Here is an 8,152-nt window from a genome sequence, read left to right as displayed (position 1 = left end):
CTCAGATCAAAGGTCTTCTGCAGCTTTCATGGATAATACACTGATTATGATCAGCTCGTTATAACTTTCTATTTATTCAGCTTAGTTAAACGATAGAGAGGTTTTGGTTGTTGTCCAATCCGTGGAGCAAACTGAAGGGTCTTAAAGCGCTCCGTCAGACCCCAGCATGGACACAGGAAACATGGCCGCAGTCGGGTTGTTTTTTTTTGCATTTCTGGAGAACGGAGGAAAGCTTCTGTCTAACAGATGATGGTTGATGTGCTTCAACATGCTCTCAGCCAAGCTTATCCAGGTTTTATCAACAACGGTTTTACTTTTACTCTCACTTTGTTCTCATCTAAAGGTCAAACCCTGCAGATGGAAGGTTTGCACCAGGATGCTTTCAGGATTTAGGTTTTTTAAACTCTTCACCACAGTTATTAGTAGGCAGAAACAAGCAGGAAGGAAAACATGTCTGTGCTGTTAAAGTTTCCACCTGTGACTGTGACCGCCACGGTTCTTTAGGATGATGAAATGTTGGCGGTAATCCCGCTGCTTCTTCTCCTGTCTGATCACATCCTGAAGCTAACGTTTCACAACCGAACAAAGAAAGTCTGACCCAAAGACACAGAAAGGCAGATCTCCTGCTTCTGCCAAATATTTGCTTTATTAATCACTCAATTATTTGAAACCACGAAATGAAGAAAGGCAGAAGAAGGTAAGGTTAGAAACCAAACACCTGGACGGTTTGCTCTATGCTAGGCTGAGCCTTTCAGCCATTTATCATTTTATCAAAGTGATTAAGCTTTGATGTTTAATCTGCAAATGGAACCAAAAGAAGACAAACTGATCAGGCCTTAATTTTGGGGACATTTCCTGTTTTGATGTGTAAATATTTTAAGCAGAACAGCTTCACCCAGAACTGCAGGATTCTCTGCTAAAACCAAAGAAAACTTTTTTTTCATTCTAAGTGATATTTTGTTTCTGTCAGTCTCTAAATCAGTAAATGGTCTTAATTGATTGCCTTAAATTGGAATTTAATTAATTAATTAAAGGAAGGATGGGCAGACCGAAGTGTTAATTTCGTCAACAATGAAGTTGATGAAAATATGTCGTCAACGCCCCTTTTTCCCGTGACGGTGAGGAGACGAAAACGCACAAATTTTTTTGTATGCAGTGAGGCTAACTGCATACAGTTAGCCTCACTGCATACAGTTAGCCTCACTGTATGCAGTTAGCCTCACTGCATACAAAAAAAATGTGTGCGTTTTCGTCTCCTCATGCAGTTAGCCTCACTGTATGCAGTTAGCCTCACTGCATACAGTTAGCCTCACTGCATACAGTTAGCCTCACTGTATGCAGTTAGCCTCACTGTATGCAGTTAGCCTCACTGTATGCAGTTAGCCTCACTGCATACAGTTAGCCTCACTGCATACAGTTAGCCTCACTGCATACAGTTAGCCTCACTGTATGCAGTTAGCCTCACTGTATGCAGTTAGCCTCACTGCATACAGTTAGCCTCACTGCATACAGTTAGCCTCACTGTATGCAGTTAGCCTCACTGCATACAGTTAGCCTCACTGTATGCAGTTAGCCTCACTGCATACAGTTAGCCTCACTGCATACAGTTAGCCTCACTGCATACAGTTAGCCTCACTGTATGCAGTTAGCCTCACTGCATACAGTTAGCCTCACTGCATACAGTTAGCCTCACTGTATGCAGTGAGGCTAACTGTATGCAGTGAGGCTAACTGCATACAGTGAGGCTAACTGCATACAGTGAGGCTAACTGCATACAGTGAGGCTAACTGCATACAGTGAGGCTAACTGCATGAGGAGACGAAAACGCACACATTTTTTTTGTATGCAGTGAGGCTAACTGTATGCAGTGAGGCTAACTGTATGCAGTGAGGCTAACTGCATACAGTGAGGCTAACTGTATGCAGTGAGGCTAACTGTATGCAGTGAGGCTAACTGCATACAGTGAGGCTAACTGCATACAGTTACCCTCACTGTATGCAGTTAGCCTCACTGCATACAGTTAGCCTCACTGTAAGCAGTTAGCCTCACTGTATGCAGTTAGCCTCACTGCATACAGTTAGCCTCACTGCATACAGTTAGCCTCACTGTATGCAGTTAGCCTCACTGTATGCAGTTAGCCTCACTGCATACAGTTAGCCTCACTGTAAGCAGTTAGCCTCACTGTATGCAGTTAGCCTCACTGCATACAGTTAGCCTCACTGCATACAGTTAGCCTCACTGTATGCAGTTAGCCTCACTGCATACAGTTAGCCTCACTGCATACAGTTAGCCTCACTGTATGCAGTTAGCCTCACTGCATACAGTTAGCCTCACTGTATGCAGTTAGCCTCATATATCTTGCAAATCTAAAAAAATATATGAGTATATTTCGAAATATTTTCATTTTATAATTTAATTGTTATTCATTTTCTATGTCTTAAAGGAATAGTACACCCAAAACATGATTAGCCTTCATTTTCTACTCACCCCCATGCTGAACAACACTCTGGAGTACTTTTTTGATATCTCAAATGCATCTGGAGATCTGGGAGGCTTCTTGCTGTCTGCTGACATTCAAATAATGGATGTCTATGGCGCCCAAGGCAGAAAGGTCCATAAAAGTCCACAAAAAACGTGTCAATATTCCTCCATACTGCTCGTCCAATGTATTCCAAGTGTCCTGAGTGGGTAGCGTCCAGAATTTACTCGAAACGAAGTCATTTAGAATGTTTTTAGAGCATAAACAGTAGTGTATAGGATTTCCTGAAAGCGCGCGCCTGCGAGTTCACGACGCTACGGAAACCGCGGCAGACCAAACCAGATGAAAGTGCGCATTCAGCGTCTGCTCTGCCGATAATGCAAGCGTAGAAGAAGAAATGTGCCATTTACCTGTGCAAAGAAAGAAACAACGAAAGAAAAATGTCTGAGGACTTCAGTGTTGAGGAAGAGCATGAGTTCTTTGCCGAGCTGAATGCGCTAGTTTGGTCTGCCGGCTTCCGTAGCGTCGTGATCGCGCTTTCAGGAAATCCTATACGCTACTGTTTATGCTCTAAAAACATTCTAAATGACTTCGTTTCGAGTAAATTCTGGACGCTACCCACTCAGGACACTTGGAATACATTGGACGAGCAGTATGGAGGAATATTGACACGTTTTTTGTGGACTTTTATGGACCTTTCTGCCTCGGGCGCCATAGACCTCCATTATTTGAATGTCAGCAGACAGCAAGAAGCCTCCCAGATCTCCAGATGCATTTGAGATATCAAAAAAGTACTCCAGAGTGTTGTTCAGCATGGGGGTGAGTAGAAAATGAAGGCTAATCATGTTTTGGGTGTACTATTCCTTTAAGGTCATTTAGTGAGTGGGGTGGATCGTAGCGCCCTCTATTGACCAGCTGCCACTGACTGACGTCCTGTGGTTTAGCTCGTAAACATCACCGCTTCTAACAGATTGAGGAAAAACTCCAGGAAAGAAATGTCTGTTGCTCTATGATGGCAAAGAAATGCCTTGAAAATGGCAGTGCAGTGGAACCCAACACCAACTGATCCACTGTAGAAGAGTATGGTGGTGGCACTATCATGCTCTGGGACACCTTTTCTTCATAGAAGTTCATTTTCTCAACATCAGCCAGTGTTTGCTGGACGGCTGAGGATGAGGAGGGAGTTTTAGCTCCACAGTGAAGCAAAGCAAACGTCTAAATCAGAGAAGCAAATCCTGAATCCGACAGCCGGCCTCTTCTGATCCACCTGACATGAGAGTTTTTCTCTTTCTAAATTAATTAGAAATTCATCAGTTTTTAAATGATTTATGGTCTAATTTATTAACCAAATGTACAGAAGTGAGTTGACTTTAGAAATCTCCTGTAAATGAGTCCTAATGTGGTCCGATTGTTGAGAGGTACCTCATGTCTGACTCTTCTTCTGGTCCATCATTAACTCTTGCAGCTGCATTAAATCAGTGATTAAGTCACATCCTGTTAAAACAGAAACAGCTGCCAGATTCCTGACTGACACCAGGAAAATGAATCAGACCTTATCAGACCTCAAAGACCTGCGTTAGTTTCAGAAGGGGAGAGTTTAACATCTTAAATCTGTCTCAGAGCTCTGATAATGTTTCTGTGAGTAGAACCAAAAACTACTTTACAGATCCGCAGAAAACGCTATAAAAATGCAGGAAGATCAGAACTTAAGGTGGTCATCTCTTTACTGAGGATATTACCAACACAATAAATAGAAAAAATAAGTTTAAACACGAAAGAGAAATGTGTTAGTCAGCGGATGACCTCCCAACCTCCTCCGATACCATTCAGCCCCCGTCTCTGTCTTCCTTGCTCCCACTGCATTTCTTCCAAATTACTCATCTGAAATCATGGATCTAATTCTGGAAACCACAGCCCTGATCATCTTGATTCTCTTCAGTCCCAAAGTTCTAGAAGACTTTTATCGGCTCATACTCCCCTAAACTCCTCCACATCCCACTGATGACCTTTTCACAGTAAATCATGAGTTGCTTCCAGTTGTTCCTTCTCTGGATTCAGTCCTTCTTTGTTTTTCTGCACTGACACAGAGTTTCTCAGAAACTCCCCCGCGGTGATAATGACTGCAGTTACGTTACTTCAGGGAGAAAACTTGTTCTGCAAGCCAGACTTAGTGAAACCTGCAGAAAACAAATTATCCTCAGCCTGCTGCCTCACGATGTCGTGGGAGGTTTGGGGACAAGTTCTAGTTTGTTTTAAAAAGCTGAACTTTATCTGCATGAATTAAGCTGCATCTCATTAAGGCAGACTAGCTTTCAAAGCTCATTTGTTCCTTATTTTGACTCAGAAATTTTAACTCATACATGTTGTTTCACATTTCAAATATTTAAAATTAATATTTCAGCAAATTTATGTGATTCTGAGTTTAGTGGCGCCACCAGGGGCCCCACTGGCCACCCCACTGACCACCCCATTGGCCCCCTGACTGGCCACCCCATTGGCCACCCCACTGGCCACCCCATTGGCCCCCTGACTGGCCAACCCACTGGCCACCCCACTGGCCACCCCACTTCCCATTGGCCACCCCATTGGCCATCCCACTGGCCACCCCACTTCCCACTGGCCACCCCATTGGCCCCCCGACTGGCCACTCCACTTCCCACTGGCCACCCCACTAGCCACCTTGTTGGCCCCCTGACTGGCCACCCCATTGGCCACCCCATTGGCCCCCTGACTGGCCACCCCATTGGCCACCCCACTTCCCATTGGCCACCCCACTTCCCATTGGCCACCCCATTGGCCATCCCACTGGCCACCCCACTTCCCACTGGCCACCCCATTGGCCCCCCGACTGGCCACTCCACTTCCCACTGGCCACCCCACTAGCCACCTTGTTGGCCCCCTGACTGGCCACCCCATTGGCCACCCCATTGGCCCCCTGACTGGCCACCCCATTGGCCACCCCACTGGCCACCCCATTGGCCCCCTGACTGGCCACCCCATTGCCCCCCTGACTGGCCACCCCATTGGCCACCCCACTGGCCACCCCATTGGCCCCCTGACTGGCCACCCCATTGGCCCCCTGACTGGCCACCCCATTGGCCCCCTGACTGGCCACCCCATTGGCTCCCTGACTGGCCACCCCATTGGCCATCCCACTGGCCACCCCACTTCCCACTGGCCACCCCACTAGCCACCTTATTGGCCCCCTGACTGGCCACCCCATTGGCTCCCTGACTGGCCACCCCATTGGCCCCCTGACTGGCCACCCCATTGGCTCCCTGACTGGCCACCCCATTGGCCATCCCACTGGCCACCCCACTTCCCACTGGCCACCCCACTAGCCACCTTATTGGCCCCCTGACTGGCCACCCCATTGGCCACCCCACTGGCCACCCCATTGGCCCCCTGACTGGCCACCCCATTGGCCATCCCACTGGCCACTCCACTTCCCACTGGCCACCCCACTAGCCACCTTATTGGCCCCCTGACTGGCCACCCCATTGGCCACCCCATTGGCCCCCTGACTGGCCACCCCATTGGCCCCCTGACTGGCCACCCCATTGGCCCCCTGACTGGCCACCCCATTGGCCACCCCACTGGCCACCCCATTGGCCCCCTGACTGGCCACCCCATTGGCCCCCTGACTGGCCACCCCATTGGCTCCCTGACTGGCCACCCCATTGGCCACCCCACTGGCCACCCCATTGGCCCCCTGACTGGCCACCCCATTGGCCATCCCACTGGCCACCCCACTTCCCACTGGCCACCCCACTAGCCACCTTATTGGCCCCCTGACTGGCCACCCCACTGGCCACCCCATTGGCCCCCTGACTGGCCATCCCACTGGCCACCCCACTTCCCACTGGCCACCCCACTAGCCACCTTATTGGCCCCCTGACTGGCCACCCCACTGGCCACCCCATTGGCCCCCTGACTGGCCACCCCATTGGCTCCCTGACTGGCCACCCCATTGGCCACCCCACTGGCCACCCCATTGGCCCCCTGACTGGCCACCCCATTGGCCATCCCACTGGCCACCCCACTTCCCACTGGCCACCCCCACTAGCCACCTTATTGGCCCCCTGACTGGCCACCCCATTGGCCACCCCACTGGCCACCCCATTGGCCCCCTGACTGGCCACCCCATTGGCCCCCTGACTGGCCACCCCATTGGCTCCCTGACTGGCCACCCCATTGGCCACCCCACTGGCCACCCCATTGGCCCCCTGACTGGCCACCCCATTGGCCATCCCACTGGCCACCCCACTTCCCACTGGCCACCCCACTAGCCACCTTATTGGCCCCCTGACTGGCCACCCCACCGGCCACCCCATTGGCCCCCTGACTGGCCATCCCACTGGCCACCCTCCTTCCCACTGGCCACCCCACTAGCCACCTTATTGGCCCCCTGACTGGCCACCCCACTGGCCACCCCATTGGCCCCCTGACTGGCCACCCCATTGGCCCCCCGACTGGCCACTCCACTTCCCACTGGCCACCCCACTAGCCACCTTATTGGCCCCCTGACTGGCCACCCCATTGGCCACCCCATTGGCCCCCTGACTGGCCACCCCATTGGCCCCCTGACTGGCCACCCCATTGGCCACCCCACTGGCCACCCCATTGGCCCCCTGACTGGCCACCCCATTGGCCACCCCACTGGCCACCCCATTGGCCCCCTGACTGGCCACCCCATTGGCCCCCTGACTGGCCACCCCATTGGCCACCCCACTGGCCACCCCATTGGCCCCCTGACTGGCCACCCCATTGGCCATCCCACTGGCCACCCCACTTCCCACTGGCCACCCCACTAGCCACCTTATTGGCCCCCTGACTGGCCACCCCATTGGCCACCCCACTGGCCACCCCATTGGCCCCCTGACTGGCCACCCCATTGGCCATCCCACTGGCCACTCCACTTCCCACTGGCCACCCCACTAGCCACCTTATTGGCCCCCTGACTGGCCACCCCATTGGCCACCCCATTGGCCCCCTGACTGGCCACCCCATTGGCCCCCTGACTGGCCACCCCATTGGCCACCCCACTGGCCACCCCATTGGCCCCCTGACTGGCCACCCCATTGGCCCCCTGACTGGCCACCCCATTGGCCCCCTGACTGGCCACCCCATTGGCTCCCTGACTGGCCACCCCATTGGCCACCCCACTGGCCACCCCATTGGCCCCCTGACTGGCCACCCCATTGGCCATCCCACTGGCCACCCCACTTCCCACTGGCCACCCCACTAGCCACCTTATTGGCCCCCTGACTGGCCACCCCACTGGCCACCCCATTGGCCCCCTGACTGGCCATCCCACTGGCCACCCCACTTCCCACTGGCCACCCCACTAGCCACCTTATTGGCCCCCTGACTGGCCACCCCACTGGCCACCCCATTGGCCCCCTGACTGGCCACCCCATTGGCTCCCTGACTGGCCACCCCATTGGCCACCCCACTGGCCACCCCATTGGCCCCCTGACTGGCCACCCCATTGGCCATCCCACTGGCCACCCCATTGGCCCCCTGACTGGCCACCCCATTGGCCCCCTGACTGGCCACCCCATTGGCTCCCTGACTGGCCACCCCATTGGCCACCCCACTGGCCACCCCATTGGCCCCCTGACTGGCCACCCCATTGGCCATCCCACTGGCCACCCCACTTCCCACTGGCCA

This window comes from Cyprinodon tularosa, unplaced genomic scaffold (assembly GCF_016077235.1).
Source record: "Cyprinodon tularosa strain WSP-4 unplaced genomic scaffold, ASM1607723v1 ctg618, whole genome shotgun sequence".
Taxonomy (NCBI): domain Eukaryota; kingdom Metazoa; phylum Chordata; class Actinopteri; order Cyprinodontiformes; family Cyprinodontidae; genus Cyprinodon; species Cyprinodon tularosa.
This window is presented reverse-complemented; position numbering follows the sequence as displayed.